This window comes from Sabethes cyaneus, chromosome 2 (assembly GCF_943734655.1).
Source record: "Sabethes cyaneus chromosome 2, idSabCyanKW18_F2, whole genome shotgun sequence".
Lineage (NCBI taxonomy): Eukaryota > Metazoa > Arthropoda > Insecta > Diptera > Culicidae > Sabethes > Sabethes cyaneus.
Window position 1 is genome coordinate 13,507,921 of NC_071354.1, and position 27,747 is coordinate 13,535,667.

The window sequence follows — 27,747 nt, forward strand, 5'->3', positions numbered from 1 at the left end:
CGAGGGCAGGAAAATTTTCTACGGTGAATTAGGACCCCTCCCCACTCTAAGAAGGGGGGCTCCTGTACAAATGAAATACAAATTTCCTCCTAACTCGAGAACTAATCAAGCAAATAGAACAACATTTGGCATGTGGGTGTTTTTTTGGTGACAAGAATTTATTCTATGGTGAATTGAGACCCCTCCCCTCTTTATTAGAGGAATTATAACTCCTCTCCCCTTTAAGAGGGGGGGCTTCCATACAAATTTCCTCATAACTCGAGAACTAATCAAACAAATGCAACCAAATTTGGCATGTGAAGGTTTTCGAGAGCAAGAAAATTTTCTATGGTGAATTAGGACCCCTCCCCACTTTAAGAGGAGGGGCTCCTGTACAAATGAAATACAAATTTCCTCATAACTCGAGAACTAATCAAGCGAATTGAACCAAATTTGGCATATGTGTGTTTTTGGAGACAATTTTTTTTTTCAATGATGAATTGGGACCCCTCCCCACTTTAGGAGGGGGGGTCCTATACAAACGAAATACAAATTTCCTCATAACTCGAGAACTAATCCAGCAAATGGAACCAAATTCGGCATGTGGAGGTTTTTGGAGGCAAAAATATTTTCTACGGTGAATCAGGATCCTTCCACACTTCAAGAGGGGGGGCTTCTACACAAATGAAATACAAATTTCCTCATAATTCGAGAACTAATCAAGCAAATGGAACCATATTTGGCATGTGGGTGTTTTTGGAGGCAACCATTTTTCCCATTATGAATTAGGACTTCTTACCTTTTTAGGAGGGGGGGGGGGCTCCCATTCAAACGAAATACAAATTTGCTCATAACTTTAGAACTAATCAAGCAAATGGAACCAAATTTGGCATGTGAGAGTTTTAGATGGCAGAATTTTTTTCTGTGGTGTATTACGACCCCTTTCCCTTTTAAGAGGGTGGGCTCCCATACAAATGAAATACAAATTTCCTTATAATTTGAGTACTAATCAAGCAAATGGAACCAAATTTAGCATGTAGGAGATTTTTGAGTCTTGAATTTATTTTATGATAGTTAGAGACCTCTCACCCCTGTGGTAGGGGGATATGGACTCTCATACAAATAAAACAGAAATTTTTGCGAAACTCAAAAACTAATCCAACTCGAGAAATTCGAGACTCTTCCATAAAACATTAATCAATAACAAGACCACAAAAACTATCTATAGTAACACTAGATCATTCAGGACGAGCCGGTCGCGAGTGTTGCCGGTGACCCGCCGTCGGAAGCGCCGCCCACTGCGGGGCTTGCAAAACTCGAGATAGTGACAAAGATCATCCGAGATTCATGATTTATGTACAACACAGGTTAATTTGTGGCAATACGAAGTTTGTCGGGTCAGCTAGTATATCTATAAAAGATGATTTCTGTCTATCTGTCTGTCTCTCTGTCTGTCTGTCGGGATGTTCCATATAGAATCGAAAACTACTGAACCAATCGGCGTGAAAATTTGCATGTAGAGGTTTTTGGGACCAGGGAAGGTTCTTATGATGGTTAGAGACCCTTCCCCCCACTAAGAGGGGGGGCTCCCATACAAATAAAATACAGATTTTCCCATAACTCCAGAACTAATCAAGCAAATGGAACCAAATTTAGCATGTGGGTGTTTTTGTACGCAAATTTTTTTTCTATGGTGAAATGAGGCCTCTCTCCTCTTTAGGAGAGGAATTATGACTCCTCACCCCTTTAAGAAGGGGGGCTTCCATACAAATGAAATACAAATTCCTCCTAACTCGAGAACTAATCAATCAAATGGAACCATATTTGGCATGCGGGTGGTTTTGCTGATCGCTGATGGTCGGATCCAATTTTTCCGGTTTTTGTGTACGTTTGAGATGGTATGACAATTACTACAATAAAAATTAATACAAATTCGTTTTTTATGTTTGTGTGAAAGCAAATACTCACTTTATATTTACGGCATATTTAAATTTCATAAATCTATAAATGAGTAATATTACAAAGAAGATAGCATTCTATACCTTCTGCTAATGCAGCTATGTACAATTGAGTTTAACTTAGGAACTCTTAGTAAAACCAATAGATTGTTTCCACTAATTTTTGAAAATAGTTTTTTTCGAATTAGTTTCACCGGTAAAAAAATATTATTTCAAACGAACCATATTATCCAATTATATATGTGTTATGTAGAAGCATATTTGCGCTTTCTCTCATGAATGCTTAATTTTGACTATGTGCTGATATTTCTACATCCAAATCACTCGTCATTTTTTCGGTACTTTACGCAGAAGTTTTTAATTGCGTGCCCATTTTCCCGAGCACAGAAAACGGATTGCGCACAAATGGGTGACCGTGTGTGGTGTTCAGGATCAGAAAACTAGCTAAGCACGAAGATGTGAGTATCGGAGCAGTTCAAACCGCGTTCAAAAAGTATGAGAATGTTGCACCTTCCAAATTCCCCAAGAGGTGGTAGAAAATCCGAAGATAAGAGATTACTACAAGCGGCATCCTTCAGCATCAGTACGTGATATGGTGGTGAAAAAACTAAGTAGCGTACGGTAGGGTATTTTCAGCCCATTAAGGGGGCATAGTACTTTTTCAATTGAAAAAAATCGAAATTATTTTACTGATTATTTCGAAAGATTAACATTTTGACCATATGTGTTTCAAGTCATTTCGATGAATTCCAAAAATTGACAAAGTTACAGCTATTTGTACCGTGAACGTACCATATTCTGCGCAGTTAAGACATTTTTATGGTTCCTCCGCTATTATAAATATTCTAGAGTTAAATTGATAACGTTGATAGCAGCAACATGTAGTGCTATGGTCTATAATATATGGTAAAAAACATGGGAATTAAAAGTCGACCAACAATTGAGTATATCTTTCGTTTTGTAAACTTATTCACGGTGCCTAATTCTGCGCACTCGCTTGCCCATGTTCCTAATTCTGCGCATGTTTGTTCCTAATTCTGCGCACCTAAAAAGTAACAATAAACATGCATACCATGTAATTTATGTCTTTATACGCTGAAAGCACATCAAAAATCTGACATTAGCCATTACCATTATTAAATCCATGATCTGGCCTTCTTGTGCTGTCCAGGTGGCACAGGAACATTATTATCATTTGGATTGGCTTATTTTAAATATTTTATTGTCGATAACGTGAAGGGCGAGTTCATTCGGGTTTTCTCTATACTGAACATTATACTTTAGACTAATATTAACAATTGTGTTTTCATATAGAAACCACTTCCCCACTCCCTGACAGCTCAATGAAGTTCGACTGTCAAAAAAAAATCAGAAGACATGGTTCCATGAATTGGCGTTCGTAGGTTCGGACCCCGAGCCGTAACACAGGATTCCAATCAATGCAAGTTAAAGGTTCTACTTGAATTTCTATGCCTCTATACCTCAGCCATTTGGGAGAAGTTGCGTATTTTTTCGCGATTTCTTCATAGGATACATTACTGCGCAGAATTTGGAACATGAATAAAAAATCTGTGCCTAAATCTGCGCACTACTGCATCGCATTTTTCCAACGAAAACAAGGCATGCAATCACTCTTTTTGCCTAAAACATGACTAAAACTAATTATTCTTTCTAATTATGCTGGGTAATTTGATCATTGCAAAGAATTTCGATCATAATTTTGTTAATTTTCTAGAAGGACAGTTTTAGCGTTGGCGCTAACGACGTTGTTTTCTGACATATAAAATACTTTCAGTTTCACTTTAATTTATTTCGCTGTCAAATATTATGGCCCTTTTGTGAGTAATGGCGTAATATTCAACAGAGATTTATAAAAAAATAACACTATGGCCATAGTTATGCACAATGTTGAAAAATACATATATAAAGAAAAATGCGCAGAATTAGGAGCTGCGCAGAATATGGTACGTTCACGGTACCACACATGTCTGGAACGATTACACAGCTAATAAAAACTTCAACGTCGTTTTTCTCAAAACCGGGGTTTGAAAGTCGGTACCATAAATATCTCAAGAACGGCTCAAGCAATTCTCATGATTTTTTTTGTTTCAAAGCCAACAAAATTATCTAGTGTTTGACCCATCCTTTTTTCGATATTACAATTTTTGTATTTTTTAGAAATGTTTGAAGTCAATTTTTTCGACTAAAAACCTTACTTTTATGTTTGAATGTCCGCCATTTTGTTATTCATTCGAATTTAAAAAAAAGGGTGGGTCAAACACGAGATAATTTAATATACTTTCATGTCGTTTTGGAATTTTTCAATTCGGATAAGTCCCCCAGCGCCAATCCATGGTACCACAAACCATGTTTTTTTCGAATGATCATGTTCAAGGAGCCGTAGGAGAGAGGGGAAGAGGTTCACATATACAAACAAAATTGTAAATATTAGTATAAAGTGCAATGTTTAGAATGCAAAAAACCCGAATCGATTCGCTTTTCGCGTTATCGAGAAAAAAATATTTGAAATAAGGCAAAAAAGATGGTGTAAAAAGTACTATACCCCCTTAAGCGGTAGCCTGAACAATATTCGTGAAATACGTTGAAACTATATTTATTCGAGACAAGATTCTTATACCAGTTGATAGAATAATATTTACTAAATATCGGCGTGCATTTTGGTCTTAATGAAACGCTACTGAATTTGAGTTATAGTCGCTAGAAATGATGAAGTTGCTGCGGCTAAATTGGGCCAACTTTTATAGTGGTGTCTGTCTTTAAATAACCGGCAGGCCGGAAAAGCCTGCACAGCGATTACTGTTTTTCAAAAACAGATCAAAAGCGAGTAAGATAGATAACGTGATGACGGATAACGTGTCGGTATTGCCTACATAGCGGCTCATTGAAGATAACTAGTTTTGTAATGACAGCCAGCTTGCTGCTGGCGCTAGTGTATCATTGAATCGTTTATATACACTAGCACCAGAAGCAAGTAGTTGTCACTCAAATACTAGGGGAATGTCGTCGTGGTTGGGCGGCCTTTTGACATTCGCCCATAACTTCCGTTTCAAAAAGAATTTTTAAAATCTAAATAGATCATTGGTAAGGTCTAAGAATAAACTATATTTCTGAAAAATCTTGAACTGATTGCTTAAAAAATAATAAAGTTATAGACATTTACGTGAAAGCAAAAAATGTTGTCATACTCGGGCCACGTTGTACAGGTTGGACCACCACTCTTAATCCAAGAAATACGTATTGAAATTCTATGTATAGACATCAAAAGAATGAATTTCGTGAGCAACGACCCATATAAGTATAAATATCCTATTTTTAATAACATTTTCGCGAAATTTTTGGTGACTTTGTATAATCAATATTACTACAATTGCGTTTTCCGAAGTGTATTACTGCAATGAAAAATCAACAACATTCTATGTTTTTTTATTGGACTAATTTTGCTTTATTTCATCACATTTCCCATGACTGACGTTCTCTAGCGAATATTGCGCTTCTGTGCTTAAAATTATAGTGGCCCAACCATGGCTACACAAGTGGCCCGACCTTTACAATAAGCGCTTTTGTAGCATTTACCCCCTTACCATACCCAAACACCTAACTGGACGGGATTTTTCGAATAGAGCACAACACACTTAATAAATTTTCAATATTTATCCCGATAATTGCATTTCATGAAGCATTTCTTGAAGAAAAGTTAACTGCACTTTTTTTGTACTGATTTAATCAGTGAATTCAGTACCCGTGTTTTGAATACACGATTGAAACTCACAATATTGTGAATAGTTGCTGTCATAGTAAGAAGTTTTACAATGCTTGTACATAGGTATCACGAGTTACTAAAACTGAAAAAATCGTGGTGGCCCGACCATAACAGTGACCCGACGATAACGACATTACCCTAGCTATGTCAACACGATAGAAGAGTTTCAGGCGCAACTGCCTCCCATATTGGTAGTAGTGTAGAGCACCATATGCTGAAATTAAAAACAAAATGCTGCAAATTGCTAGCGAATGAAAATTGATTTATATTTTCATATCAGAGGGGAATGTTTGTGTTCTTGGGGCGAACCAACCAACGGTTGAAAGCCCCATCAAATAGTAAATAAATAAATGTTTGTGTTCTTCTGTGATAAGAAGAAGTAGAATTATTCTGTGATACCATATTCACCGCTGTTTAGTTTCTAGAATAAGTAAACGTTATCACAATTGTGTGTCTTCCAAACCATCATCAAGAGCGGATACGCGTAAGCGATTGCTTCTGTTTTTTTTCAGCCTAATTACGTGCTAGTGGACAAACAGTGGTTTTAATGTTTATTGAATAAAATTTAGCAAATTACTTACATTTTTATGAAAATAGTTATAACACATTAAAGCCTATGAGTGCTGTTTCAGTATTGTTATATAGCGGCAAAATTTTTATTTGGGAAAATCTAGCAAAAACATGCCGAATTTAGTAGCGTGCTGGAAATACCATCCCGTACCCTACCTCAGCGACTAAAGTTGCAAAGAGAGAATGGGCCTGCAGACCCATCTGATGCAGAAGGAGTCATAACGAAGCACTAATCTGACTGACGTCCCCATCTAACGCGGGAAGCTGTCAACTCACCCTTTCCCTCTGTCCGGATACACGCTACTGACAACTACCTAAGTAATTGGTTAACAACACATTTTACACATTCCAGACAATTCCTCTAATATGGCATAAATACCACACTCTTAAATGAAATTACGTGTAAATAGGTTGGGTTGAGCTAAAACTTGGTTAAAACTACTCAAAAGTGTACCCTTAAAGTGTACAAACTCACATTCTGAGTAGTTTTTTAACCAAAAAATAAGTAGTAAAGATACAAAACTGCGTTATTTGTCATGGCGAGTAACTCAATTATTGGTGTAGCAAGTAGCCAAAATTTATTAAATTTTCTACTCAAAATCTAAGTTTGTACACTTTAAGGGCATTTTGAGTAGTTTTAACCAAGTTTTAACTCAATTCAACCTACTTACACGTAATTTCATTTAAGAGTGCAGGATTCTACACGTAACTTTGAAGATCTCGTGTTTACGCATATTTTTGTAGAAGTAAGCATTATACTAGGTGGTAAAGATTTCGTGATATAAACGTCACAAATTCGAAAAAAATCCGATTTTTTTATCTATTTTTACTACAACGCGTACTTGTAAAATGTAGTCCCACCCCACCTCCCACCCACCAAGTCTCCATTCATAACTCAAATCATTCAGTCTATTAAATTGCCTTTCTAACACATCTAAAAATTCGGAAATCCATCTAGTTTTTACTGAGATATAGCAGTTTGAATTTTTTGTAGTCAAATTGACAGACAACGTAAGTTTTTTTTTGTACAGACAGAGGGTAAATCCCACGGGTGTCTACGAGCTAGTTTGGGTATTTGGAACATTAAGAATGGTAATGAATAAATGATTTTATAAAAACTCTTATTAAAGCTATAATGCAATTGATAATAGTAAATAGTATTAATGTCGAAAACTACTATTGAGACAACTGGTTGGAGCAATGTTATAAATCTCGGACATTAAAGTGGGTTTTAGTAAATGTTATCTCCAAACGTGGAAATTTTAGATTAGCTTGGTAGACCAGCATCGTACCATGAGATCAACCGGGAGGCCTAACCATTCTTAGTTTTGTCAACTTGATCCCGTGCAAATAAATTTACTCTATCCAGGCTCACTTTAACCAGGTGCAATATGAATGCGTGTACTGAAATATATCCGACGCAGTGAACAGTGTTAAAACTAGATTCTGTTTGATCCATCCTTTAACTTCTGACAAACGATAGATTCAATTTCCGGGCTCGCGTGAGTAGGGTCATTAAAAAGTAATCAAGCTGCCCCAGCCACCCTGCTGGTTAGATGTCTTTTCCTGTTGCACATTTTGCTACCACTTTAGTATTGTAGCTGGCTGGAAAACAAGAAACACGCTTAAAGCTAACAATCGGCGTTGATGGTATGCTGAAATTTCATCAGAATGAGCCAAGCCTAGATAACGGGTTATATCAATAATAGTGAGCTATTAGGCCGTAATCGATACCGCCCGATAGACAGCGTATATTGCTGCTAAACTATGACTAATCAATCACGGCTACCTACTCATCTCTGCAGCAGCATCAACAAAAAAAATCAGCGAATCTCTTCTATCGACGGGGACGATTGGGATCAAAGCCATACACCCTGACTCATGTTGACACACGGTTCCTGAAGAAAAAGGATCCATTCCACATTCGAACAGATTGACGTTGATCTAATTTGACACTCGGTTTGCTTCTGCTACTCGCATATCATGGCAGGAGGCATGCCTTTTATTCCAGTGAGAAGCGCGATGTTGAAATGAAAGTCCAATCAATCATAACAGCCAAACGTTTTAGGATTAGTTTCCTCGGCCGATTGTTGAAGCTGCACTATCAGTCCGACCCCTTATTGGACTGCTTCGGGGCGAGAAATGTAGCTGAGCTGAAATAACGTGACGATCATAACGGTAGCTGAAACGTGACACTACAATACTGCTTCGGTTGATTAACGGGTTAAGCGTGTCGTAATTCGTTCAACATTGGAACGTTTACCGAAAACGCACTTACAACAAATGGGAAAAACGTATTCGTGAAACGAATTAAGCGCTGTTGAAAATGACACATTTTGACACCAACAAAGCGGCAAAGCGTTTGAACTTCCCGATTAGATGTAACCTAAATGATCGTTACTATCGTTACTACCTCTCCTCATTTTTTTGAAAGTGTTCACTAAAAAGGTAAAAACCAACTTTGCCGCACTCAAAAGCCAAACCCTCGATCGATAAGGTCAGATTGAAAACGATAGTCTCTTCGATAACTTGAGACGCAATGATTTATCCGCCACAACCCCGCGTTTCACGCAGCGCAGCGTCAGGAGTTTTTTTTTCACTTTCGGTTTGACAAAGCTGAAACCCATTAAAATAACGAAAATCGGGCGGATCAAGATATATCACGGCACCGTACGTTCTCAGGTTACACTTAATGGCTCTACACTACACGGTCAGCCGGTGGACAGATTTTCACTACTATTTTTTGCCTTTCGGTATCCATTTTGTGTCATCAGATTTCAATCGACAGGTCCGTTTTGCTGATTAAAGCAAACTGATTTAAACTGCTCAATTTTATGACTGGCCGCAATCTGTTCCATCTGTTTATTATGTTCGAATCTAACCACTCACTATATGGAGACTAGAGATTTGTTTTCATAAATGCATAGTAAAACACCGAGACCGAGCTCGTCGGTTATACTTTTTCCGAATTTATTTACATTTTAAAACTGCTAATATCCGAAATCAATTTCAGATTTAAGGCTTTGAATCAAACGCGTTCAAATGATGCGACTTGCGAAGAATTAAATTTCAAAGTAACAAAGTAGAAAATGACTGGAATCGATCCAAATTTTAGCGACTTGTTGCAAGCTTATTTGCATTCTAATAGCATAATGCAGCCAATTATGCCCGGCGTAAATGTAATCGCGATACAAACGATCTCCGCAACATTTGGCTAATGCATTTGATCACGTTGTTGCACGGTGTTTTATTCAAAGTAGGAACGTCTTACGAGATCGCGTCGAAAAATGGCAATGCGACACCAACGGCGGATGCTAAAGCGGCAGCCATTTATTTTTTTTCTCATTTTGCTCACATATTAAATTAATTAGCTTGGCTCCTCTATTCATCACTACACTCAGTGAACAAGACTATCGTTTGAATTATACTTCGGATGCGAAACTAGCAATGTACGACTACAGACACTATCAATGTCCTTCAATACTTAGCATGTAGTTGCTAAGATGAATATATTCCATTAGAATTCATAATGACTGGAACTCAAATCTAACTGTCCGAGTCTAACAATGCTAGCTGCACAGCCTGGGTAAGTATCCTGCTGTCAGTGGGTTAAAGGCATTTTCTTGCTAAAGACAATCTTGATCCCAATGAATAGCGTTTCATACAGAGCCAACCAAAATGGGTGTAGAACATGAAAAACCCAGCAACAAGAAAAATGCAGCCATTTATCTATTTTATGAGTAAAATTAACTGAATTGCATTAAATCATAGTAGAGATTATTTATCAGGATAAGTTCAATTTGTTTACATCACGGCGTCACCGAAATAAGCGCATCGCGAATTAATTCTGCATAGGGGCATTAGGGGCATAATGAGCACCCTAACTTGTTGGTTGATTTAAGCACCCAAAATGACTGAATTTTTAAAGTGTCGCCATTGCAAAACATACATTCACTATCGATAATCAAAGGTATACTGTTAACAAATTGAAAAATAATTCACATGATGACGAAAATTGCAATTTAAATTCATGCTTCCAAAACTAAAAATCGGGCAGCGTGTGGGGCACAATGAGCACCCCCTGGGGCATAATGAGCACCCTTATAAACACATGCTTGAAGGGTGTATGTAAGTACAACAACCACACACACATACACACACACTCACACACATGCATAATCACATACATACACACATACATGCACATATACACATACACATACATACCCATACATACACAAACATAAAACGTGTAAAAACGTCGAAAGTTTTATTGACCGCAAGCCGCGTAAAGCCAATTGAGCCGCGGAGGTTGCTTCTGGAGCACACAAAGAATGTTTCGGATGACGCTTAAGCTAGCTGTGTTTTAGTGTTGAAGACATATGCTTTCCCTCTGACAGGTGATATACGAGGGTTCTGATTTCACGGGTAGTAATACCGTACCATCGAATATACAAAATATGGACCACCAGCTCTTATTCTACAGCGGGAACGAAAAAAGTATTGAAGGTTTTGAATCAGTTTGGTCCACCTCCTGCCCCGAGATTGCCCTTTCGTATGGCCCCGCATACCGAGCTAACGTCTGTCGCCTTGGTACTTGGCGACTTGTTTTGTGGATATTGCGTCTCACCTTATAGTGGTCAAGGCTGCTTGCAAGGCCTTTTTTGACCAATTATGTCTTCCGGATTCCCTTGGCATATTCATACCATCACTGTAAACAAGCATTGAAGCGATAAGCAAAGAAACTGTCAGGTTAGTTAATGAGACATAGTGCTCGTTTCACCCCACCTAAGGGTGCCCATTTCACCCCCAGTCAAGTAGTTAAAGTAAAAATGGGTTTTTACACTAATTATAGTATAAAATCAAATCTTCAATGAAGGTGAAATTTGAGATACAATGTATACATCATGTTGCAGTGTGCACTTGATAGATTAAGATATTTATATGATCGTAAAAGCTTATTTGGTAGTGCATCAAAATTATAATTTTTTCATCGTCTGAGAACCTAGTTAAGTTTTTTAATATAACTCCGTGTTTTAAAAGTAGAGATCACTCATTTTTTGATAAATTGACACTGTAGTACCTACAGCAGTGTTTCGCATGCCATATGATGTTACAAAATGCGTACTTTCGTAGAAAAGAGGGGTGCCCATTTCGCCCCGTGTGCTCATTATGCCCCTAATCCCCCTACTTGCAATGAAAATTCCGGACTATCCGCTAGTAAGTTGGCTGAATTGTTAAATTATCCCAAATCGATGATGTGTCGATGATGAAATTCAATCAATAGGAATAGGTAAAGGTGTTATGCCTTTTCTTGAGCAACATGAAATTAATTTCGTTTTTTGGCACGACAAGCTGTTCAAGTTCGACCAAACAGCCCTGAAGCTGAATACTGGTTGATTGTGCAAGACAAACTTTACAAGCGACAAAAATGAGTGCAAACGAAAATTGAGTTGGTTAGTTGGTTCGGTTACTAAACAAGTGGGAATTTTGGGTCAACGCCACGGTTAGCACTTGGCACGTCCAGTCCTAGCACATTACAACAGAGCTTCATTCTCCCGAAACTCACTCATAAATATTCATGCAAAAAAACCATCGACAAGTTGATGTCGTTGTTCGGATCTACATTTTGCAGCTTCCGCTGGCGATTCAACTGTCTCCAGTTTATTAAGAAAGATAGTGACGATTGGTTGGCATATTCGGGCAACGTGAATGAATCTTGCGATGATTCCAGGCTTTCAAAATTGATAGAAGTGCAGTTTAAAAACTTTATTTACGTCGGCGCAAGTTTTCGACATTAGCGACTTTGCGAAAGATTCTTTTGTTTTTTTTTTTTTAATTTTTTTGTTACACCAAAAAAACAGAAAGGTTGTATTTCAACTACGCTTGGCGGGTTTTTGTAATGACACCGTGAATAAACGTTTTACACCATATTGACCTGGGTATAGCCAAAATAGGAGTGCGCCAAAATAGAAAACTCCTGAATAAAAATAAATTGCTGCAAATTCATATCTTTAGAATAATATTCCAAGTAACAATGCTGGTTTTATTATACACTTACGACGGTTCTGGTGACCAAAATTGGTCATAAAAACCGCAATAAGAGTGCAATAAAACTCAAATTTTTACTGAAAATAATAAGAACCGTCATTTTATCTGGCTTGAGAGGCAGACCCAGAGGCTCATGACAACGTATCTTAGTCAATGGCATCCGGGTTGTTGACGAGAACCTGTCTTGGCGACAGGCGAAAGCCATAGCGGGTAACGGAACCGTCAGCAGTGTGGATCTCTGATTTCATCCTTTTGTTCTAGCGGACCGGTGGACATGGATACAGAAATAAGTGAATAAGATGCTTGATCTGGCTTTACCAACATTCAAATAATTTTACATTAAGCATACGTTTTTCCGTACTGACAATTATCAAAAGCAAAGTTCTCGTTCAATGCCTTTTAATTCTATCCTGTTGAATCTCTTGTCTGCCCTTTTACTCGTAAACTGTGGCGCTGCACCAGTCAAGGCACACAACTTAATTCACATTAGCCAGTCTATAAGAATGTCAAGAAGACGGGGTTACGCAAGAGCCCCGAACAAACCATCATATCTGTTCGTAATTGGAAGAGCTATTAGTGTACAAAATTCTTCATTCTTTCGTGACGCTGCCCCAAATCTAAATCTTGATGGCAAAGATTGATATTAGGGAGAAACCGATAGTGGCTACAAAATGGCTAAGTAAATGAGCTGGATGGAATTGGCTGTTCGTAGTCGGCAATACACGTATTCGGCACGATACATACATCAGCTGTGGTTATGTTTACATGCTCTACTATTTGACATATTTTACCCATACAATGAAGTCGCTTTCTACGCGGTTTTAAGCGACTATTTTTACGCAATTTTCGTGATTTACGCGATTTGCGGAATTTACGCGGTTTTGATTTACGCGGAGCGTATCCTTCGATATGTACTGTGTGGCATCCTAGTATTTATAGCATATTAGAGGATTTACCTTGAATGTGTAATGTGTGTTAATAACACACGTTAGCGTATAACTGGGACAGAGAGAAAGTGTCGGGAGTCGGTTGACGATTGACAGCTTCGCGTGCTGATGGAATGAGTGGTTCGTTTGTGTTATATGGTGAACCACAGGACATCACATTGGCGATCTTTTGGCCAAAATGAACCTTCGATGTGATTTTAAAGGTAAAATCTGATGTAAGAAGTAGGGAATATATTTTGTTGTTTTCAAGCTGGGCTTGGTTGGCATTTGTTGCTGGGTGTGTTGTGTTCATCGAGCATCGAATGTTTTGCATGAAAAGAGGCTGTCGCAATGATTTCCCCCTATTTTGCAACTTCACGTAGACTGAATCGTCCAATTATTGCAACAACACTTAAAAGCAAATGCTTAGGTGCTACATTCTGTTATCAAAACTTGATCTTCTGTTTTAATACAACAGACTTCGCAGTCAGCTGTTAGAGTACAGGACAACTCTTATTAATGATTAAAAGGTGGAACTGTTGATTCGTCGGTATGTTTAGTCGATCGACTAGAGCCGAGTAAGTTGACAATTAAGTAAGGTGATAAATTAGAGCTGATCTACGGAACCAGACGAAATAGGTTGATTAATCCGGAAATAGGGTTCATTGATTTAGTTCATTTAGTAGATATATGCATATGTATGCATATCCTATCAACAATTTATGACAAGTAGTATTTAGTATCTATTTCAGGATATGAAAGGGAAAAGGTCATTACCTTAGCGTATCATAAGATGCGTCCAACATAGCTCTAGCCACCCCAAGTTCCTACCTGGATGTGCTACTCCACGTGGTCATATCCGGTAATGCTCTTTCCTTAAGATTGAGTAACTACGCTAGGAGGTGCGATACTGCGTAAGTTCCAACATATATTCTAATTATTTGTTTCGTTCTAGCTCTTCCAACACCTACTATACAATGGAAACATTAACCGTAAAACTTACTAATATTGTACATGGATATTGTCGGGCTGATGTATGTAGGACTGATGGAAACTCAAATGATGCAACTATATCTGATTCTAAGGACTGCTGGTGAGCTATTTTCTATTTTTATCCATATTAATTTCATTTCATTATATTTCATGTGATAAATTCATTATATGCGTTATTTGATATATTCATAAATACAGAGGCATCATATGAGTGGAAGACTGGATGGAGTGAGGAGTCAACCAGAATCACTAGGAGGAAACTCCTGAAGGTCTGAAACAATATTTATGTTGCACTCTTCGAACAAACAAACCATCACGTGGGTTAAAGCTGGTGCAGCGAAATTGATTGATACATGGAAGGATCCTAATGCTGGAAGGAAATTCTAATAATCCCGGAATGCGCACAAGTGTCTCTGCTTGTGGGTCCGCGCAATCCTTTTTGGTCTTTCTACAACTTTAGTGTGAAATTCATTTGACAATCAAATTTGGATCTACTGTAAGTCTACCCACATACACTGGCAGGATCTTGAACTGATGGTGGATTCCCCCCATACATACAGTAGTATTTAGTATCTATTTCAGGTCGTCACTTTACAAAAGTTAGCGATTTCTCTACAGGCTATGTATAAGAGTTAACGATTTTTAATAAAACAAACAAGAATAAATTGCAGGCTGTACCCACAATGTAAATAATCTGTAATGAACCTGGAATAATATCATATATTGAATTGTTCATATTATGCAGGGGGAGGATGTGGCATCTTGGTATTTCTAGCATATTAGAGAATAGACCTTGAATGTGTAATGTGTGTTAATGACACATTATTTGGATAGTTATCGGTAGTCTGTAACTGGCATAGAAAGAAAGTGTCGAGCGTCGGCTGACGGTTGACAGCTTTGCGCGTAAATGGAATGAGTAGTTAGTTTGCGTTATATCAGTGGTGCCCAGGCATAGGCATGGTGCGGGCCAAACGAGATCGCCCCATGAGGTCGCGGGCCGCAAATTCCTCTGGCCATCCCTGCGCATAACAAAATGCAAAATATGCGGCATAAGTTCACCATCTCTATCAGTCCGCGGGCCGCACAAAACATCTTGAAGGGCGCATGCGGCCCGCGGGCCTCAGTTTGGCCATCACTGTGTTAGATGGTGAACCGCAGGACATCACATACTGTACATCTCATGTATATGTTAATAACCGATGAGTTTATTTTAACGTTGCAATAGTATTGGTAAAACATGCCAGTAACAAAGCTTGTGAAGCTTGTGTGTGTCCAAATATCTATTAAAATGAAGAAAATTCTCTCTCTCTGATTCTTTCTCTCTCTCTCTCTCTCTTTCTAGCTTATTTTCTCTCTGACTCTTTTTCTCTGTGATTGTCTCTCTGCCTCTCAGTTTCTATCGCTGTCTCTCCTCTCCTCTGTCTATCTCCCTCTCTACCTCTCTGTTCCTGTTCCTGCATGCCTCCCTCCCACTTTACCTCTCTTTTCCTTTCCCTGTATGCCTGTCTCTCTCCTTCTCTCTTTCTTTCGCTCTCCCTACCACTCTGTCTCATTCACTCTTACTCCTTCTCTCTCATACACATACACTCACTCTTGCAATCTAACTCTCTCTCTTTCTCTCTTTCTCTCTCTCTCATTGTCACTCCCTCTGCATGAATATGGTAGGCAAGAAAGTATTTATCTGTGAGGATGAGGATTTGTGAGGATTTGGAAGAATTTTAAGCATCAGGCTGTAAGATGAAAAACCAACCAAATAAATTTGGGTGAAAACGAGTGTATAGCAATACAGTAATGTTCCGATTTTGTCAACTCCCAATTTTGTCTACTTTGTCTACCCCGCTTTTTATCCCGATTTTGTCAGCCTATAAATTTTGTTTAACTTTTGTGCTTTTAGATATGATTTATAAAACTTTTCAGCCTGCTTGAAACTATTCCGATTCTCTGGGGAGACTTTTTGAATAAAATGATGCCATCTTGCGAGTAATTCGGCGTCAAAATTAGGGTATTTTTATAGTAAAAGTTCTATAGTTCCTAAACAAGCAAAGATAGAGGTGTACTATATTCAGCAATGTTGTGTATTTTTACTATTTGTACAACTTTGTGAAACAGGAAAAAGTCATACAACAACTACAAAAACAGCTAAAATAGAAAAACTGATTTAAACGATTTTTCATTTATGAGAAATAGGATTTTTCTATCTTTGCTGAAGAGATAGAAGGTTACTGTCTTCAGCAAAATTTCTTGTAATAATATGCTGTAAAACTTTGCAGAACACATCAATGTGTTATATTGAAACTGAAGAAAAATAAATTTTTTATTGCACTTTTAGGGTGATTAATCAAAATTTGAATTCCGCTGGACGATAGAAATTTTAATTTTAAGAAACTCTTCCAAAGGTTCCATAAAATTAAAACCAAGTTTTCCCGCTCAAAGCTAATGCGCACCAAAAAAGGTTCTGGACCAGTGGTTGACCAATTGAGGGTTAAAATTTAATTTTTAGTAGAAGTCTTCGATATTGCAAAGTCTTAAGTCTTGAATTTTGAAAAAAATTTCCCGATTTTGTCAGCCCAAACCTCAAAATGGGGCTGACAGAATCGGAACATTACTGTAGCACGATAATTTTTGTGCGTGATTCTGTTCGATATTGCTCGACAAACTGCTAACAATATTCTTTCGAGTTCAACATTTGGACGATTTTTATGTACATAAATATACCCTACTAGCATAGTTGTTACAAAGTAGTTGTGGTAAGATGATGTAAAAGTAGGTGTAACCATAATAGTGATATTGTTTACCTATTTTTTGTAGTGGTAATAATAATTTGCAAAAATATGGGACTGCACAAAAAAGGTAAATATTTGGTTTTAGAAGGATAGAGCTGCATTTTTGATCTTTTACATGAAACCATCCAGTGTATGATTTATCCTAAATTGTGCAAAACATGCCATAACTTCGTCGCGCTTCTGGTCGTACGTTTATGATGTTTTAATTACTCGGAAAATAAACCTAACTTTAAGGCTGGTTTAATGCCGCCATTCCTAAAATACTCTTTCCTAAAATACTATTTCGCCCTAGACGACACAGGTATGTTCATCTCGAGAAACCCATTTCTCCCCATTTGTTGCATTTCGTGCAATCTTTTGTCTGACGCTAATGTGTCTACACGCTGACTGCTGGAAGTAAAAATAGGTCAACAACATCGGCGTCAAACGCGTACAGGTAAGGTAAGGTATTGCACACTTACGCCCCACAAGCACACAAGCACCAGAAAACTCACAGCCCAACTTGCCTAGGTTCCACAGTTTCGGTCCCAATTGAGGTGTGAGTCGCGAAGGCAAGTATGAATTTCAGACGCGGTTATTTTTGGCCTTCGAAACGAGGGAATCCGTGTTTTTCGAACGTTGTAATCGGATACTGCCGTTTTTCGGAACATGTCTTTTCTCGGATTTGACTGCGGCTCCGGCGGCTAACTGATGGACTGACTGGCTGCTGACTGGCATTGCGTGGCATATGTATTCGCCGTTGCCGTCCTTTGCCGACTCCGGTTGAGTAGAGTACAGAGAGATGCGACACGATCTGCACGACCAGGCGTACACCACACAAGGGAGACTGTGCCTGTTATGCCCGTAGGGTCGGGTGATTCGATTGTTTGTTATGTCTGATTATATCGGAAGGGTATCCAGTTGCTCGGGTGCTGGTGTGCATAAGTGGTAGAGTTACGTGCAAAATTTCTCCTTTTGAAGTAATAAAAACCTGGTGCAATTATTTGTAGGTCCTATGATGGTAACTTACTCTTTGAAATTAAGATTTCTAGCTTATCATTTCACAAAATCCAAAGTGCTAACAAATTGATCTTTACATCCAGTTTAGTGCTTTCACTTATGTCTTTTGTTCTCGGATTGGGTTTTGTAAATAAGAAGAAATTTAATTTCTTCAAGATATAAAGTCGATCGAAGTAATAGTTTCAAACGAACCCATGAATTAGTTTTGAGCTGGTAATTTAAGCCAGCTGATTTTTAGTTTCCATGTTTAAGAAAAATAGCAATTTCCAACACTGACTCGATGCGAAAAGAAGTGAAACAGCTCAGCTTACTTAATTAAAACCGGCAGTCATTTTAGTCGCATCCAACATCGTCCTATCAAAGGCAGAACACAATGCATCACGCAATTCCGAAATTGAGAATAACATCGCAGCGTAACGTGATGCCGATGAAACGAAATACTTTTGCTCGATGCTACGGAACACCAGAGTATCTTCCCACCCGGCAGCCAGCCGTAAGTTTCCCGGTACCGAGCTGAATCATCCTCTCGTGTTTGGCACGACCGTCATCATCACATCCTTTGCCACTTCGGATCCATCCGGACGGACGGTTGATGACTGCTGGCTGGTGCCGCTCACGCTGCTGCGCTGCTATATGGCTGTGGGGATCATCCGATTCAAGATGCGACTCGAGCACAAGTTGAAATCTGAAACAAATACCTACCTACCTACCTACCAGCTACATAACCGGCAAGCACCGTGCCGGGGTTGCGAGGTTGCTCCCGGAGATCCGAGCTCTTGGAACACGGATCGGATTCGGCTTCGAGTCGAGTTGGCCTGCAACGTCGCAGCACCAGAATCCGAAAGCAAATTAATGAATCGGATATTTTAAACTTTAATTATGAACATATTCTCCTCATCGGAAAGCATCATCGGTGGCAGTAAATAACGTGGCTCGATATCCAAGCCAGCTGAATTGCATCAGCCGGTTTCGATTACTCCGGCTGCCGCGCGCGCTGGCCGGTGCAGTTTCACAAGGTGACAACCAACAAGCCGAATAGTGACACTGTTTCGCTTAGCTAGGGGATATGTTTTCACATGTTTATAATTAAAATATTGGATATTGAGTAATGCAAGTCAGTCATGTCCTTACCGGTAAAGACGGAACAGAGCAAAGAACAACGGGGTTTGGTGCGATAAATGCAATATGTTTGTAGATCGTGATATCCAGTCCTAGAAGCTTTCTAGAAAAAATACGCGGTAAAAAAATACGGCTGTGGCATTCAGGAATTTCAAACAGATATCGATTTTCATTAATACCAAGAGCACAAGCGGCAGTAATGGCAACAACAAATACTCAAAATTGTCAAAGCTTAAACGAGAGTTTTCCTACTCCTAAAATGCAAAGAAACGAGAAATTACAATTGACAAGTTAAGTTCAAGTCGGACACAAAAGTTGCTCAAAACCGATGTTTATAACGAATAGTAAAAAATGTATGGAACATTACGATACAATGCATGGATGCCGTCTCGAAGAAAAATTACACATTTTGATTTTTTAATCTTATGGCATATCTACAATGAATTTAGAAAAAGACAAGCATTGAAGACCCCTCGCAATATCGACAGCAAAGCAGCGTCTATCCGCATCCACGGCAGCGCAGGGCCGGCGATTCCCGCCGCTTAGAGTGCCACTTCAAGGGAGTGCCATTTCGGCTACATTAGAAAAAACTGGAGCATTAGATAAATCCTTTAGCAGCATAGAGCCGGGGCCTCACTTAGAGGTACTCTCTGTTATATTTGATCTTGGGCTGCTTGCCGCCAATTCGTTGAGCGTCTCGACACGAGCAAATCGGCCTCAACCTGGTCGAGCCATCTAGCACGTTGGGACCCTCTATTCCTAATGCCGAAGGAGGTCTTGAAGAGAATAGATTTTACTGCACAGTCGTCCGGCATTCTTGCGACGTGACCGGCCCAGCGTACTCTCCCAACTTTTGCCAGATTAAATTGCCTACCAAATTATTTAGAAGAGATTCCCGAATCATTTCAAATTCAGCAAACATCTTTCAATGAATTGTTTTTGAAGGTTTATCATTATGATAATGGGTTTCGAGAAACCGACAATTATGCAAGAGAAATGGCGGGTAACCGTCACTTTGATGTGTCATTTATTTCCGATGATTGAATCCGCTCCTGCCACAAGAAGAAATTTTTTTCAAATAAAGCAGATGACGAACCGACTCTACTCTGAGATTTAACGTACCTAGATGGCTAACAACCTGTTTTAGATACTGCTATCAATTTTATTGAAACATTTTTTTAAATTGTTAGATGTACTAGAAATTAACATTTACATATTGTGTGCTTCAAATTTAGATTCAAACAATTAAAGAATCATCAGAAAATGCTTTCAGTTTTTTCTGTGATATTGAAAGCATGTAAAATAATCTTTTCGTAAGAATCTCAATTTTGTAAATACAAAATTGAATAATCAATTTTATAATTTTGACATCGTTATTAATGCAATATCTACCTGAAGAAATCTCTCTTATTTGTACGACTAAATTATGGGGGCGCCATTTTGATAATTTGTGTGGAGCGACAAATTGGCTAGCGCCGCACCGTGGGATGAAACCCAAATCTAGGTGGACAAAAGTACGCTAAAACCGTTAGTCCTAGGTAAATAGTATGTTCGAACTAAATATGTTATTTTAACTTCCGTAGTTTTTGGTGTATATGACATTAGGGCAACCATCATAGTAAGCGAGTGCAAAATATAAACTTTTTTATGGCTTAAGTTAGCTGAATAAAATGTTCTGCAAAGTTAAAGAACATTAAATTTTAAGTAACTTTGCCAAATAAATTAAAGTTCTATCTCTTATGGTTGATGGGCTAGAGCTATTTAAATTTTTTTGTCGGGGTGGACCTAAAAATCCGTTTTTTCTTTATATCTTCTTTCGTGTTTATTTCTCACAAATCATGCCTTCTGAGCACTTTCACACGAATGGAAAACACATATTTTGTTTGAAGGAATCAAGTTGTTATCTCCTTCGGTTCCGAAGCTATAGGCATTTTTTCTCGAAAAAAAAAATTTTTTTTTTTGACGTAGGACTACGTCTTACGGCAAGTTTTGAGATAGGGTGTCATTCCAAAAAATCGAAAAATGCGAGCGTCACGAAAAATGAAAGGCTTTGAGCGCTAATAACTCAGCAGTTTTCCGATCGATTTTCAATATTCTTACATCAATCGATCGGAAAATCTTCTAAGAATTGATCCAAATGAAGAAAAGTATGGATTCTTGATGTTGAACTATTGAAAAATTGAAAATAATGAACCTATGTTTTACCAGAATTCTCGCTTCGCGATTGGTTGGAACATTCTTCGCGATGATCTAAACCTATACCAATTTGATATCTGTGCTTGGGAAGTAAGCCAAAACAAGTGACAAAGTCTCATTTCAACAAGATTTCTTAACACTGCGGTTAAACCTAGACCATTTTGATGTCCTTGCTTGGGAAGTACGCCAGAAAGAGTGACAAAGCCCCCTCGTGCCAACAGATTTCTTACGAACGCCATTAAACCTAGTCCAATTTGATGTCTGTGTTAGGGAAGTGTGCCAGAAAAAATGACACAAGTTCGTTGTCCCAACAGATCGCAAATTCTTTACTGCGAGACGATTAAACCTCGGCTAATTTAATATCTGTGTTGGAAAAATGTGCTACATCTGTAGTGTTCTGTTATAATACTACTCTGTATGAATACGCATGCTTGCCGTTTCACTAGAAGTGTAGTGAAAAGATGTGCTGTTGATAAAATAGGATTGAATTGGTAAAATCCCTTCAACGTGGGGAACCATGGGTAATAAAAACAATCTTTAATTTCTGTAAGGTAGCAGGAAAGCAATATTTTGTGTTCTTGATTTTGTTAAATTGTATTCAAATGCACAATCTTGTGAGAATTGAACGTATGCAATGTTACTACTTTGATAAATGTTACATACAACGCATGTAGCATGTATATATGTTGCATATAGCATGTATACATGAAGAATCAAATGATTACAAGCATGAATACATGCTACTATCACTACAAAGAGTCTTACGTAGTCCTGCGTCACCTATATATGCGGTCGTGTCTTGTACACAACCCCTCTGATTTTTTCAAAATGACAATAACTTAAAAATTGCTCAAAAGCAGCAAATTTAATTTTGTATAAATGTTTAGTAATATATTGGCTTCCGAAATTAATTGATATCACATCGGTCCAGGTCGGCCCTTTTTTGCTAGACCGTATTGAATATTGAAGTAAAAATTACCGTTTTACTTACCAAAATCACAATTTTTACGTAAATAGAATGGATTAAAAAAGCGAAAGTAAGTCTAAATGATTGTATTTATCTTAATCAAGTATAATTAAAAACGGTATAACTTCTCAGGGCAATTTAAGTTTTTTTTTTAAACTAAAATACCTCTAATTACCTAGTCACAAATCTGAGTAGTGTAGCATCATACTCACCAAATTAATAGTTGTTATCTCTCAAAAACTTTCGTGTATGTCTTTCTCTAACTTGCCTATATATCTTGTTAATTGCTTCCTGTACCTCTTTTGACATCATTCCAATCGGTAATATCAGAGAATCAGCTACAGTGGAGCCATGCATCAAAGTTTTGTGCCTTTACGACCGAAGGGTCCACTGTTTCGAGATACTTAAAGTGTAATTCTTATTTTTTAACAATTTTCAACCAATCAAATACAAAAGTTTCAATATTTGAAGACCTCGCGTCAGTAGTAGCCCGGTTTCAACGAGAATAACTGTTATATTTTCGGCGACCACAGTTAATTAATGTTACAGCATTCACATCCCCTAAAATAAAAGGGGTTTCAGCTCTAAAAAAACCAGAGCCACTTTCATAAGTTGAATACAGATAATTAAGATAAAAACAAGCATTTAGACTTATTTTCGTTTTTATAATCCATTCTATTTACGTGAAAATTGTGATTTTGGTAAGTAAAACGGTAATTTTTACTTCAACATTCAAAACGGTTGAGCAAAAAAGGGCCGACCTGGACCGATGTGACTCAATTAATTTCGGAGATCAATTTATTACTAAATATTTATACAAAATTAAATTTGCTGCTTTTGAGCAATTTTTAAGTTATTGTCATTTTGAAAAAAAAAATTTTGAGAAAAAATGCCTGTAGGTTCGGAACCGAAGGAGATAACAACTTGATTCCTTCAAACAAAATATGTGTTTTCCATTCGTGTGAAAGTGCTCAGAAGGCATGATTTGTGAGAAATAAACACGAAAGAAGATATAAAGAAAAAACAGATTTTTTGGGTCCACCCAAAAAACTTTAAATAGCTCCAGTTCATCAACCATAAGAGATAGAACTTTAATTTCTTTGGCAAAGTTACTTCAAATTTAATGTTGTTTAACTTTACTGAACATTTTATTCTGCTAACTTAAGCCATAAAAAAGTTTATGTTTTGCACTCGCTTACTATGATGGTCACCCTAATGTCATATACACCAAAAAATGCGAAAGTTAAAATAACAAATTTAGTCCGAACATACTATATACCTAGGACTAACGGTTTTAGCGTAATTACCTTTGTCCACCTAGATTTGGGTTTCATCCCACGGTGCGCCGGCCCGGACGGCAGGCTAATGTTTAGAGAAATCGGGAGCAACCGATCCATTATGAGCCCAAAAAAGAAATCAAACTATTATGGAATATCCGTGGTGATAGCCATTAATTCGTTTGAAGTGAGCATTGAAAGAAAAACAGCCGTAATATGCACGAGTCTTTAATTTTCAATTATAACTACACTTGAAAATATTTTGCCATGCTGGTGAAAGATATAAGTATTGTTAGCCACGAACTGCACAGTGGATGATAGAGGGCAAACTTGGGTGTGTGTCTTAGCTATTTTAATATTTTTTTGAAACGGTGGTTCTACAATTGATTAAAGGACGCTAGGAGAAAGTAATGAAGAATTTTTGAATGAAGGAGTGGAAAGGTGAGGGGAGGGGGGGAGGTTAGTGGTAGCTACGCTTAGTAAGTTGTCGTTGTGACTCCTACCTTTTGTCCAATGGTGGAAGGTGCATGGATCGAACCAAGCTATAACCTGAGATTATAACCGGATTCGAACCCATAACACCCGCCAGGGCATGTGGCTCGCTGGTACTTGTACCTTTGAACCATAGAGGCGCTGGACTCCAGCGGTTTTTGGGCTGGTTATTACTAGGTTGGCTTATCTTAGTTCCTTAGGTCAACGTAGTGTGTTTCCCCCTACTTGGCAAAGGATGCGCCGTTAGGGTAGGCCTGGCGCGCAATTCTCGGTTGTGTTTTCGACGTAGCTGTACCGTTGCGAGTCTTCGCGGTAGTATTAAAAAAGCTTTCCCGTATGAGTGACCCCTCCGTCCGACGACTTGGAGTGCTATTACCCATACAAGACAACCGACTATGTGCCATTTTAGTAAAGTCACTGGACTCATGCTGGAAGTGACCGCTCCGTCCGAAGACTTGGAGTGTTATTACTCACATACAGGGAATCAAAAATCACGAACGCACAAGAGACAAAGATATTGTCCCTACTTCAAAATGTTGCGACAATATATGATGAAAGTTTGTCACTATTGCATGGAAGTTAGGACAATAACAAGACATCGTAGCTGTTTATCGTGGATACAGATGTTTCATGACAACCACGTTATAGCCTACGAAAAAGACACACTACTGTATGCAATACCTATTGTACGCAACAAAAGTAATCCTAATCATGTCACACTGTGTCGGCAGCGGGAATAGTTGATAGTTAATAAGGTAGCATTGTACGCCAGACTTTGAATCAAAGTAAGCTAGCCATTTTCTTAAGGTTTCTGCTGTTTATCCCTTTTGTTCAAATTGCTGATAAAGTATTGTCTTTAGCCAGCCGACATGCGACAAATACATATTTTATTATAAACCAGCATTACTAACAACAAGCGCTTGTGAGAGCAAGTGTGTATCAAAATATATTCTCACCGAAAGTTTTCCTTCTCACTGGTGTGAAGGGACATTCATTTGTCCTAATATTGTGGTATCGTGATACATTCTGGTTGCTACGTATGTTTGTTTTATACGCATAGAATAACGAGTTTATCACTCTTCGTCTTTGTCGGTTATTTCTGTGTATCAGGCATTCAATTTATCCTCTCCAACGCGCGATAATCTATGAATTTTGCCGACTACGAATAAAAACTTAACAAAAGTGAAACGAGAATGTTTTATACCCGCTTATTGTCGTTCGTGAGCATGGGTTACCTAGACTTTCATTTATCCCAACGAATACACGATCATGATTTGTTTATTTTTAAATTTTCGTAACACGAGTTTATCCTCTCTTTGTGTGAGAGGATAAAGCTGTATCAGCCGTTTTTCAGAGACGAAAATGCACAGGTTACTATTGAATTTACCAAACAATCAGCCAACAAGAGAGTGAAATAAAACAACCGAGTTTATGTATTTGAGTATCACCATGGTATCCTGTTATATACCTATTATTGCATTAGATTTTCGCGCCAAATCTACCTGCGATATTTATTTATCATGCCTTCAGTGAGAGAGGATAAATGTTTTTCAGGGAAAATGAAACGAAATATTATCAACTCTCTTTCTTCAGCGGAAAAATGTTTTTCTTCCGCTTTATACGAACAGATAACTACAAAATCTATTTGTCTAGTGAGAAGAATGGGTGAGCGAAATACGCTTATCCTACATATGAGTGAACATTTTAATCCCTGCTGTGTATGAACAATGCTCGCGTAACTTTTCAAAAGGACCTAAGTAACAATGAGAGATTCTCTTTGTGCTTCTTCTCTTTCGCCTCCCACGGCAATGCAAATGCACTTTAAAGCACCAGCTTTGCATGAATCGGTTGCTAGCGTTACTATCTAGTTAAGCGTGAGGAAATTTTTTGTTAGAATGCATTTATGTCGCCGTAATAATCAGAAGAGAGGGACGCCAAAGAGAGTCTCTCAATGTTACTTAGGTCCTTTTGAAAAGTTACGCGAGAATGGTATTTTGATATATAGTTGCTCATATAGTTGAGAGCTCGCCTGCAGATGTATGCTCGCAATCCACATTGGAGCAAACTCTCCCCTGTGAGTGACCTCTCTTTCCGAAGACTTGGAGAGCTATCACTTCTACTCTCCACAGTTTGCTCAGAGGCGGACTTAGGATGTAGGGTTTTTAAGCAGTTGCAGAAAGCATAGTAAATTGGCGGAGACAATACAAAAACTTGTAACCAACGGTTACAATATTTGACCGTTATTTATTTATCCGCAATCATCTGGATACCTAAGCAAAGTAAAGCAAAGCCTGGGTGCTCTATATTCCGTTATCGAAACTTGACCTTCTGGTTTTTTATACGACAGACTTCGCAGCAAGCTGTAAGAATACAGGGCAATTGCGTGGCTAGTGCTACGATTCTATTGACTCTAGCAACCTCTTCCAGCCGAGACTCGAACATACGACGACTGGCTTGTGAGAGTAGGCCAACTGGGATTTACTCATTTCCTAAAATTGTTTTTTTTATTAAAACTCATCGAGATGATTCAAAATAAACGATATTCGTGCTTGTACCGCCCGGTTAGCTTCGAACTTCGATGATGGTCTAAGAAACCAGTCGTCGGATGTTCGAATCTCGGCTGGGCGGCTGGGCTGGGCAGCTTCTAGAGTCAGTAGAATTGGTATACTAGCCTAATAGAAATAAACCCTACTTTTTAAAAAACTTAGGTTACTTTATTGTCCAAAAGTATTCAGGCGTTGCATTTCTAACCAATGCAAAGTAGAAACCTAGTCCAGGAGTTTGTTTAAAATTTTTAAAGACGTCCATTACGATACATGAGGATTTCGTCAAATAACACCATACAATTGCCGAGCCAAATCCCGTTTATGGTTGGCAGTTGGGGACTAATTTTTGTAAACTTGGTTTTATATAACTTTAATTCTTAACGTAGCTGAGAATTCTGATCGAAACCTGAAAACATTCCGTTCTCGAGGCATTAGTATTGATTTATAGTAATCATATTGTGATATAGTTTTGAAGTCCGTTCTTGAGAATGTTTGAAAGCACATGTTTGTCTGCAGCTGCACTTATAATGCTCAAGCTGATGTCTATGCCAGCAAAACACCTGGTTTTCTTAGCAAATGAACTGAAAATATCAAAAAATGCATTGCGTGACATTAGGCAATTTTTTAATGGTGCTAAAAGTCTAAGCGTAGAAGATTTTCCGATGGTTTGGATTTTCCGAACAATAAGAAATCTTCATTATATCATGTTTGTAGAATCAAAACAAAACAGGCCTCGCAATAAATAATTAAAAATAATCGAAATTATAGCCCTATAAAACATACATATATAAATAACAGAATTTTGCTTCAATCCATCTACTGTGAATTCCAAACGTTCAAACTCGCTTCGATCGGCGATAAAAAAAACCCCAAATGGTGATGATCTAACAGCATACCCCAAAGCACACTCAATTTGTCCCAGTTCTAGCGCATTACCCTCTTCCCTAGAATAAACACAAAACGCAATTCTTTTATATCCGATACAAATCAGACGGCATCGGGTTACATTTACCATGTCCGAAGAGATAGTATTACCGCAGACGCGGTTCTAGCACCAAAGCGACAGGCTTCCCGTTGCTCTTATATGTTTATGCGCCTGTACACGGTTGC

General features: G+C 38.2%; 1 protein-coding gene across 1 annotated transcript in view; it reads right to left on the reverse strand.

Moving 5' to 3' along the window:
- The window catches only part of LOC128735114 (sine oculis-binding protein homolog), a 51,748-nt gene that overhangs the window by 23,685 nt on the left and 316 nt on the right, over nt 1-27,747 (reverse strand). The window lies entirely within an intron of this gene.